The 11,985-nt window shown below is 32.1% G+C and overlaps 1 long non-coding RNA gene across 1 annotated transcript; it reads right to left on the bottom strand.

Moving 5' to 3' along the window:
- Positions 1-8,426: 8,426 nt before the first annotated feature.
- Positions 8,427-11,236, bottom strand: LOC114318352 (uncharacterized). The gene is made up of 3 exons (XR_014350009.1): positions 11,076-11,236; positions 9,267-9,335; positions 8,427-8,688 (listed from the first exon to the last, which is right to left on the bottom strand). It is a non-coding gene; the product is annotated as an uncharacterized LOC114318352 (long non-coding RNA).
- Between the last annotated feature and the right edge of the window lie 749 nt (positions 11,237-11,985).

The raw sequence follows: 11,985 nt of genomic DNA, 5'->3' as shown, positions 1-11,985 counted from the left end.
ATAACCAATAAAGTTCCAACATTATTCATTAAAAAAAAAATCATTACATTTCAAATAGCATATAAATTAACTAACACAAAATAAGTTTTATGACCACTTTGCTCTTGAAATGGACCGTTTGCAAAGGAATCATCTTTGATTGTCCTTGTTTGGAACAAGATACAAAATTCTGGATCGAATGTATCACAACTAAAAAGTCATGGACCAAAGTGACACAACCCCAACCTACAGGGACTATTAGTGTAATTCGCCCAAGCAAGTTGTACGAGCACGAAATAATATGTCTCATATAATCCTGTTAATCAAGTTTGCACTCCTCCAAACGTTGTCGTCTTATCACCTGAAAACACGAACATGAGCTAGCCAGTGGGTGTGTGCCGGAAACCCCTCTGATGCCTAAGTCAGCAAATAAACAATAGACACAAAAGGTTTGTGAATTCGAGAATATGAATTGCAATGCCTCAGATTAGGATTTGGCTTAAGCTTTTGTAGATTCTGCATGGCACAATTCTAATAGGACTCTAACTCTCCTTAATAGAGTCTTCGTAAGAGTCGTATGTCCAAGGAAGATGAAAGCGGATGGATCAATTGATAAGTATAAAACTAGGCTAGTTATCAATGGCTATAGGCAGGGAGAAGGCCTGGATTACTTTGATACGTATTCACCTGTGATAAGGATTACATTCATTCGCATGGTAATTGCGATAGCAGCTTTACGTGGTCTGGAGATACATCAAATAGATGTAAAGACAGCTTTCCTAAACGGAAATTTAGATGAAGAAATCTACATGGAGCAACCTAAGGGGTTTTCAGCTCCAGGACAAAACAATAAAGTCTGTAAGCTTGTTAAATCATTGTATGGTTTGAAACAAGCTCCTAAATAATGGCATGAGAAGTTTGATAACCCTATGTTGTCAAATGGGCTCAAAATCAGTGTGACAAATGCATATATGTCAAAGATACTGACAGAGGTTATGTCATTTTGTGTCTATATGTTGATGACATACTCATTGTTGGTAATAATAAGGAGATGATTAGAACTACCAAGAGATAGCTAAACTTTAAGTTTGACATAAAAGATATGGGCCTTGCAGATGTAATTATAGATATTAAGATTACTAGAGCATCTGATGGTATTGTACTTTCTCAATCTCACTATGTTGAGAAAATACTTGAGAAATTTGGCAATCAGATACAAGTGTGTCTAGGAAACCGATAGACTTGAGTTTACACTTGACCAAAAATAATGGTGAGAGTGTCTCTCAGCTAAAATATTCTCGGGTCATTAGAAGTTTGATATATTTAATGAGTTGTACAAGATCGGATATAGCCTACTCAATTAGCAGGCTTAGTAGATACACGAGCAATCTTGATACCACTCACTAGAAGGGTATAGTTAAGGTGTTAAGGTATCTCCGTCTCACACGGGTTATGGGCTGCATTACACCAGATATCTGGAAGTAATAGAAGGCTATAGCGATGCGAATTGGATATCTGATGTTAAGGATTCAAAACCCACTAGTGGTTATGTGTTCACCATTGGAGGGGCAACCATGTCTTGGAAATCTTCCAAGCAAACGTGTATCTCATGATCAATAATGGAATCGAAGTTTATAGCCGTTGGAAAAAGCAACAGAAGAGGCATAATGAATTTGCCATTTTGTTGAAGATATTCTACGTTAGTCGAAACTTGTGCCAGCCATCTGTATTCATTGTGACAGCCAATCGGTTATTGGACGAGCACAGAGTAATATGTGTAATGAAAAGTCAAGACATATCTGTCGTAGATATAATTCCATACAACAACTACTCTCTAACAGAGTTATCACTTTAGACTACGTGAAGTCTAAGGACAACACTGCAGATCCGCTAACCAAAGGGGTAAATCGATTATTAGTAGGGAAGTCGCAGAAGTAATATGTTTAAGGCCTTTAGTGTAAGGTGTTACCGGAATAGAAACCCAACCTAGTTGACTGGAGATCCTAAGATCTAGGTTCAATAAGACAATCTAATTATGTGTAATAGTGGTATGTTACTGAGGAGATTAAATCTCCAGCCATTCTTTCTATCAATGATACTTGCAAGTGTAGAGGTTAAACTAAGCTTTTAATGACTCTAGTGTGTTGAGCTGAGTATAGTAGGATACTCAAGTACAGTCACCTATATGAGTGTGAAGTGGGGCCGCTTCGATAAGAATTAACAAGGCCTAATTCTTTAAACCACTCACTGAACCAGGTTAGTGTTCCAGGGCCAAACCGAACACAACAGTGAGAACATAACGATGGTTGGAGTAATACCTGTGTGAGGTTTGTAGTCTTGGTTTACATAAACGGCAGAACAGGTCAAGACTTCGTATTCACTGGACAGCTAGTAAATCCAATAGATTTCACTATGAGGGGTTCAAAGCCAAAAGTTACCTTTTCCAATGCATGGGTTATTCCATTGCACTCTCTCTTTGAATCTTTGTTGTCAGGTGTTGTCCGTTTTTTGTTATTGGGTTAATTTTTATTCATGTGGGAGATTGCTGGAAAATAATGATTTTTGGTGAATTTAATGCAATATTAAAGTGGGTGTCAATTCTCAATTGAGGTGAATTAAAGTGGGTTTGGATTCTTTGTAATAAATCTTTACACCACAAAAACAATGACAAAAAACCATTAAGATTTGAATGAGAAATTGACTCATTAAGTTGGTCTCATGAAAGAGGTGTTGGGAAAGGTGTGTAACCTTCTATCCTACATTGATTGTAGAGGAGAGCATTGATGGGTATTTAAATCTCATTTTTTGCCTAAGGGTGTGAGCCCTTTGGGGCATCGAAATTTTCTGAAGGAAAGGAGTTATGGATGCTTCAAAGATGAATTTGGGCCAAGACTATGATCCAAATTGGTTATGCAAAAATTGCCACATGCGCACGCGCCGCCAGCCCGCCCAAAACGGATCGGGCCAAGTCCGGGTTCATGATCCGTGGATCTTGGATTTTGGATTTGAGGCTTGAGGCTTATTGGATTGGCTTAAGTATGGGGGTTGGGCTGGGTTCTTGAGCTGCCCATCTTAATCTTTTTAGGCCAAGCCAGATATGTGGTTGAAAGATTATACATATTATACATGTGTAAAAAAATATATAACTCCTCTATATTATGATGGATTAAATCCATCAGTTTTGCAGATTTACTTCTTGGTAGTTTTGCAGAAATTAAATCCCGCATTTGTTGCAGGAGAGCTCTTCCTCTCTTCCTCCATGTGTATAAAAGGAGACCCATCTCCTTCAGTTTTCTATCTCCAGAAATTCTTGCTACTCTTGTTCTCTAGTTTTCTGTAGTTTTATATTCTTCCTATTGTGAGAGAGTGTTGTTTGCGTTATGTTCGCCGAAGCTACCCCATAGGTGCTTGGCTATAGCTGGTCCAACTATTGTATCTTGGGAGATAAACGTCGAACAACCTCCAATACCTAACCAGTGAGGCGGCGAATCTGTTTTAAGGAAACTGTCTAGTGCAGGTTTTGATTTGCTTTCTTTATTTTATTTTATTATGTATTTCTATTTTATAATTTCCAACATGTTTTCTGGTTCTGAAATTTTAATTTCTAAATATGAATCTATTTGTTTATTTAATTACACAATATCAACAACAAATTATTCCTTGAATTCAATTATTACATAAAGTTCTTGCAAGAATTAGGCTTAGATTTCTCACCTATAGTCTTGATTGATAATTTCTTGATGATTTTTCCCTTCTCTTCTCTGTTGTTATTCTTCCTTTCTTTTAACCTTAGCATTTCCTCTAAGTTTTTTGTCAAAATTCCTCCAGCACGATGAAGGTGAGCTCCTCTTTTCTTTTCTTTTTTTTTTCTCTCTCTCTCTGCTCCAGCAAGTTCAATGAATTGTCTCCGACTTCTCATACATACAAAGGCCCCCATTTGGTAGAGCTATGAGAAAGTGATTATAGATTATAACTTAACAGATTATAGCTTATAACTGCGAACATAAGTTGTTAACCTATTTGGTGCAGCTGTGAGATTATAGATTTAAGCAGTAGAGCAGTGTTTGATTGATAAGCTATAAAATAGTTTTTTTTTCTGTATAATTGACCTTTTTGCCCTTATATGATATAAAAATGATAATTTTGTCATTTTTTTTTCAGTTTTAATTTTAAAAAATTATTTCATTAATAAAAGTTAATATAATTAGTATTAATTAGTATCAACTAATATAAAAATTGATACATTTGATAAAAATGTAATGGAAGCATTATTGTAACAATTTTTTTCCATTATAAATTAAATAGTATCAATTAATTGCTTAATCAGTATCAATTAATACTTAAATTATTAATTAGTATCAATTAATGGCTTAATTAGTCTGAATTATTACTAAAATTATTAATTAGTATCAATTAAAATTAATAATTAATTTTTATTAGTATAACATAATATTAATAATCAACAATTTTTATTAATTAGTATCAATTAATAATTAATTCATTACAAAATATACAATATTAATTTATTAATAAATAATACCAATTAATATTGATTTTTTAATTAATATTGATTTTTTTTCTTTTTCTTAAAAAATATACAATTTTTTTATTTTTTAATTAATATTAATATTGATTTTTTTCTTTTTCTTCAATTTTTTTTTCTAGGGTTTCAATGCCGCCAGCGAACAACTGCCGGTGGCTAGGGTTCCAATGCAGATCAACACAAATCGCGATGGTGACGGCGACAGTGACAAACAACACAGATCGAGAGAGAGAGAGAGAGAGGGGGATGGCGGTGGTTAGGGTTTCAAATCGCAATTGCTATCGTAGAGAGAGAGAGATGGGGAGAGAACACGGGTCGATCGCGATAGCAATGGATAGGTTTCAGATCGCCATCGCGGTGGTGACCAGAGGTGACGACGTAGCAGATTGTGAGAAAGAAGGAGAGCGAGCGAGAGAAAGAAAAGAGAGATCATGAAGAGAGAGAAAGAGAAAGAGAGCTCTAGTTCGTTGATGCGATGGTAGTGGTTCTCCGATCGTGACGTTAGGGTTTCAGACCACGACGTTAGGGTTTCAAACCGCACGAACCAAAGAGAGAGAAAGAGAGAGAAAGAGAGAGAACTAGAAATCCCCTGCCGTCGCCGAAAATCGCCTCCATTCGCCGGGAATCGCCTCTCTGGTTCTTGCGAGAGAGAAAAATGAGTGTGCTTTGATTTATATACATGGCACACTTGTAATAACTTGAAATTGTGAGGCGCATTTAAGTCATTTTGCCCCTCAAATGGCAGCTTCCCGCTTAAGCTTTTTCGAAAACCACCTCTTCCCTCACTTAACCAAAAAACTCATTTTTCACTTATAAAAAGCTACAATCTACACCCATAAGCTACACCAAACACTCCAAAATCACTTATTTTAAGCTATAAGTGGATTTAAGTTGAAAATAAGCTGTGCCAAACAGGCACGATGTAGCTTATGGGTATAGATTATAGCTTTTAACTCTGGCAGTTATTGGTCCATATTATTTTACACCTTTAACTAAAAATTATAACACTTAATCCGTCTATTAATTTTTTCTAATTTGAATCTTAATGATAAAAGTTTCTGAAAAAATTAAATATGAAAAAATTTCACTACAAATAATAAAATAATAATAAGCTCCAAAATAATTTTTAAAAATTAAACTAAATATATTAATAATATCATTTTAAATATTCCATTAGATATTAAATAATAGTTGAAAGAGATAACTTACAAATTATCATACTGCTAAAACGACATTTCCGTATTAGCAAATAATCCTCCCATTAAAAAAAAAAAAAAAAAAAAAAAAACTTAAAATCAAAAAAAAAATAAAAATAAAAAAGAAAGAGAAAAAAAAATGAAAAGGATATTTATTAATAAATCTCATCTCACAAACAAGTACTCCAATTAATTCTATTTTTTTTTATTGATCTGTTAAGTCCTATTAGTAGAGAGTTTATTTCCGTGTAGTCCTATTTTTGATTTTGGTAGTATTTTTGTAGACATCCATACCCTTTTAGTAATGTGATAGGTATAATATAATACTCTAATGTGATACTTCAAAAAAATTAAAAACTCCTTAGTATACTTTTCCTAAATGTGACAACATGGCGGGTGTGATGTGACACTCCAAAACTTTTATTCAAAAAAATAAATAAAAATTTTAGTATACTTTTCTCTAATGCAACAACGTGGCGAGTATGATATGATACTTTTAAAAAAATAAAAACACTTTAGTGTACTTTTCTCTAATGTGGCAACGTGGTGGGTATGATTTGACACCTCAAAAAAAAAACTCCTTAGTGTACTTTTCTCAAATATGACAACGTGACGAGTATGATGTGACACTCCAAAAAAATTAAAAATTTCTTAGTGTATTTTTTCCAAACGTGACATGTAACACTCTAATGTGACGGATATGATGTGACACTCTAAAAAAATTAAAAACTCTTTAGTGTGCTGCTCCCAAATGTGGCGACGATTATGATATGACATTAAAAAAAAATTTAATGTACTTTTTTCAAATGTGACACTCCAATGTTGTGAAAATCCATATTTAAATTATTCTTAAAAGAAAATAAATAAATTAATTAATGTTATTCAGAACCTACCTAAAATATAGAATAGTGAAAAAAAAAAATAGTTTTAAATTAACCCAATTCTATCACTAACAAAGACCTTATTAAGAATAATAAGGTATTGATGTTCAATAATTATTGTTATAAATTATTATTAAAAAAATATCTATATAGGAAAATCAGATTCGGTGGCAAGGGTATGCCACATGCTAACTTGCATGTTGGCTTGGTGAATTCCACCAAATGATGGCTTTTGGGTAGAGTGAAGTTTATGGCAGGGAATAACATCATGAAGAGAGAGAGAGAGAGAGAGAGAGAAATCTGCCTATATATATCATAGGTAGACTTAGTTCATGGACACATACAAACAAAAGAAAGAGTATATACGGGTGAGGAGAGATTCAGTAGAAGGAAAAGAAGAGGGGAAGGTTAAGGAAGCAAAATTTTTCTATCACTTCATCACCCATTTGAATCCTACTATTAAGTAAGAAAACCCTCTTAATCCTCTCATTTTTTTTTATATATTTGAAATTTTCAGTTTATATATGATAAATTGTCTAAACTGTGTTGAGAATAATCTGTTTTGAATCTGCCAGCATGTTTACCCAAATTTTTAGACAATTTTATACTCAAAATTTCGATATGATTTCTTCTACAAAGTTGTTGATAATGATGTCTAGTTCATCCAAAAATTTTGGCAGCAATTTTTGAGCTTTCTACGAATTTATACATAATTTTAACTAAATCTGAAACTGTGTTGAGAATAATCTGTTTTGAATTTGCCAGCATGTTTACCCGAATTTTTAGACAATTTTATACTCAAAATTTTGAGATGATTCTTCTACAAAGTTGTTGATAATGATGTCTAGTTCATCCAGAAATTTTGGAAACAATTTTTGAGCTTTCTACGAATTTATACAAAATTTTAACTAAATCTGAAACTGTGTTGAGAATAATCTGTTTTGAATCTGCCAGCATGTTTACCCGAATTTTTAGATAATTTTATACTCAAAATTTTGAGATGATTTATTCTACAAAGTTGTTGATAATGATGTCTAGTTCATTCAGGAATTTTGGAAACAATTTTTGAGCTTTCTACGAATTTATACAAAATTTTAACTAAATCTGAAACTGTGTCGGGAATAATCTGTTTTGAATCTGCCAGCATGTTTACCCGAATTTTTAGACAATTTTATACTCAAAATTTCGAGATGGTTTCTTCTACAAAGTTGTTGATAATGATGTCTAGTTTATCCAGAATTTTGGAAACAAGTTTTGAGGTTTCTACGAATTTATACAAAATTTTAACTAAATCTCAAACTGTGTCGAAAATAATCTGTTTTGAATCTGCCAGCATGTTTACCCGAATTTTTAGACAATTTTATACTCAAAATTTCGAGATGATTTCTTCTACAAAGTTGTTGATAATGATATCTAGTTCATCCAAAAATTTTGGAAACAATTTTTGAGCTTTCTACGAATTTATACAAAATTTTAACTAAATCTGAAACTGTGAGACAAATTTTACTATGTATTTGAAAATTTATTTAAAATTCTATACTAAGCCAAATCTAGTAATTTCTAACTAAAAGATGAAATTTGAGAAGTCTAGTTTCATGATAAATTTTTAGATTATGGGTTTGATCTATGAATTAATCAATATGAATAATGTTACTGATAGAGGGTTAATACCTGTCACGACCCAAACCCGCCCCTATAGGTTTAGCATCGTAACCGGCCAGTAATCCTTGGATTACCGAAGGCCTCTGAGACAAATTAACATAATATTAGAGGCTAGCGGAAGCAAATAACAAATATACATCGTCCATTGAGCTGTGCAGACTTATATGAGACAGAAAAATTTTAAACTTTTTATATACTTATATACACATCATCATATATATGCATATATAAGCTAGACAAAAGGGACTTAGCCTTATTCACACAATACACAAGGACTTGTCTAGCTGGACAAGAAAATAAAACTTCAACTTATGCACTTAGCCATAACCACTAGTCATGTCTGGAACCTCCACGGGAGGCACATAGGTTGGCTGTCAAGAACTGATTCCAGGCAAACGCCTCTAAGCTTGGTCATGCGCCTGATCACCTACATACATATATATATATATATATATATATATAAAAACAATGAGCTGGGGCCTAGTGAATAATAACAGAGTAAAGGATTTAATGAATGATGTCCATCACAGAGTTAGAAATCAAATTCTTATCAGAAACAGAGTCTTACGCATATTCAGATTCCAAATCAGAAACAAATTCATATACATATTCATAATCATTTCCATATTCAGATTTCGCATATAATCATACGTGGTACATCCATTAGCGTTAACAAATCCGATGACCCATAAAGGGACGGCTTTAAAGGCATTCCGATGACTCATGTGCACAAAGACGTTTTTGATAACCCATAAAGGGACCTGATGACCCATGAAGGGACCTGATGACCCATAAAGGGACCTGCTGACCCATGAAGGGACCTAATGACCCATAAAGAGACGCATATCATATGAAGCTAAGGATGCCACGAATAACTTTCAGAATCTTGGACAATCATTCATTCATTCAAAACATAGCGTAGCATTTCAGAAGACTAATCATTTTATGTCATAATGTTCATAAAATATTTAATATTGAACATAACTTTACAAAGTTATTACTTACAGATGGCTACAGAAGCAAATCAGACAGACTGGACATATCAGATAAAACAGGCAGATAATGGCGCGCGACCTACACAAGCACATAACATGTACACATTGAAATACAATATTACTCCCTTGATCAAACTTGACTTTTCTAGTCTTTTTCCGTCTAAATAGTCCAAAGTTCTACTACGCTTATTCTTTCTCATTCAAATAAACCGGGTTCTTATTTCACATATTCTTTCATTACTAAGCCCTTCTTTTCCAAATAGATTAATCTTTTACTTGGCTTCTTAAACAATTACCACTAGATCAATGATTCATTCTTTAACTAACTAATCTATGTTGATTGGTAGCTTATTAATCTTTATTGAGTCACAAATGATGTCTAGAATGCTTTGGAAAGAGTTGAGAATAAAAAAAAATGTGAACCAAATGCAATTTTCCAAAATATGCTGAAAATGGGTCTCCGCTCGAGCGCCACTTTGGCCGCTCGAACGGACAGTAAAATTTGAAAACTACTGGAGCTCGATTTTCACACTCGAGCGAGACTTTCCTCGCTCGAGTGGACAACGTAAATTCTAAAATTCCAAAATTGCAATTGAAGTTCAAATTTGGTATTCAAAGCCTCAAAACATGTACTTTTGGTACACAAAAATGGAGAACCATTGGATAATTTAGTAAACACTTTCAATTAGAAATCATTCATTCAAAATCATGCTCCAATTGTCCAAATTTAGTTTTAACTCATCTTCTCCATATCAAACCCAATTTCAAGCCCACAAATTTTAAAATACGAATTAAACTTTCAAAACTCTTGAAAAATTCATAATGTACGTACAATTGGAACTCAATTTCATAATAGGACAAATAAATTCCACCCAAAGTAATTCATTTCTAAATTAATTTTCACACATTTGATCATAGCTTCAATTTCTCATTTTCTCTTTAATTACATAAAATTGGCCTCAAGTTCTTTCTATTTTCCTTGAAATCATGAAATTGGAGTCATGAAACTTCTTATAAATTTTCTAACTAATTTCCATAATCTTAAACTCAACTTAATTTGTAATCAAAATATGTTTAATTCAAATAAAATCTTAAATTACATTACATGCATGGATTAAAAATCTAATTATAAAATCAAAACTTTATCTAGCATTAGGATTAATTCTAATTTTTCATAAACTTGATGTTCATAAAACATTTCCTTTTTCTCTTCAAAATATGAGATTGAATTAATCCAATTCCTTCAAAATCCATGATGTATGTATCATTAGATTCCATAAATTGAACATAACTCCATTTATTCATCATCTTGCTAACTTCTTCTACTTATATGAAATTGAATCCAAGTTTAACAAATTAAAGAACTCATAATTCATACTCTTGGTCCTAACTTGATTTTACATGCAAACCCAAATTTAATCTCATAAGTTTTTTTACACATGAATTAAATCTAAAACTTTGAAATTCTAACATGCATGTAAGGATGAACCTCAAATTTGTGAAGAATAATAAAAAAATCAAACTCAAACTAACTAACTTTCAAATTTATTTCCATAATCCTACACTTAACTTGATTTTCTTCATCTTCTTAAATTAACACTCAATTTTCAGATTTATATGTTTAATTCATGTATAGAAAATTTATAATCTTTTGGAGAACATTCATCTACAAGGAATTTGGAGATTAATTGATTTAAAACATACTCTCCATGAAACTCTCTTGAAACCCATCTCAACTCATAGTTTCTCTAAATAATCCTTGAATCAATTTTTGTCTAAATTATTTAAATAATACAAGAAAGAGGATGAAATTTCTTACCTTAAAGATGATTTTCCACAATTTTTTTGGCTTAAATCTTGGTGTCCTTCTAAACCCCCTTCTTCGCTTCTTCTTCCTTTCTTCTTGAAAACTCTCTCTCTCTCTCTCTCTCTGCCGTGCGTTTCTCTAGCCCAGGACACATGCATCTCCTTTTTCTTTTTGATTTCATTTCTTTCTTTTTCTTTTATATATCAAAGATTCTAGAACACTTTCATTCTTTCTACATTTTTTTGTTTTAATGTTTAATTGGATATAATTAAATTAATTGCTAATGACTCATAATTAGACTTAATTAATTATGCTTAGTATCAAATCAAATTACTTTAAATTAATTCTTAATTTATATTGATTTCACTTAGTCCTAATTAATTATGATTACCACACAACTTAATTAACCCAATAACCTTAATCATTCCAAATTCTACGAATCAGAATCAGATGTTTTAATCAAACCTCCAAAAGACTCCAAATATCAAATTACACTTATTGACATTATCAACTTTGGTTTCTCAAATCATTTAGGTCTTCAATTTCTGATCAGACTTAAATTTTCATCAATAAATTACATATCCAAATTGGACACCCCATAAATAAATTTAATTCGTAATAATCACAATTCTCAATTCTCATAATTTAATTAACTTAATTTCTCCAATTCAGGTCTAATTAATCGAATCTCAATTTTACTAAACTGAATCGAATATTTAATTAAGCTCCTAAATGGGTCCATAATTAAGATTAAATTGATTCAACTTCTTAACTTCACTTCCTTAAGCCATTTGGACTCTTAATTTCTAATTCCAAAATAAATCTCTAATAGAATCATATACGAGTCAGATCCCACAATTCTCATAAATTTCAAATTAAATTATAATACACGGCAATTAATTTCAAATCCTCTTAATTAATC

Source organism: Camellia sinensis, chromosome 14, assembly GCF_055761805.1.
Source record: "Camellia sinensis isolate YWXY chromosome 14, ASM5576180v1, whole genome shotgun sequence".
Lineage (NCBI taxonomy): Eukaryota > Viridiplantae > Streptophyta > Magnoliopsida > Ericales > Theaceae > Camellia > Camellia sinensis.
Note: the sequence above shows the minus strand (reverse complement) of the source record. Positions and strands in the feature narration are given on the sequence as shown.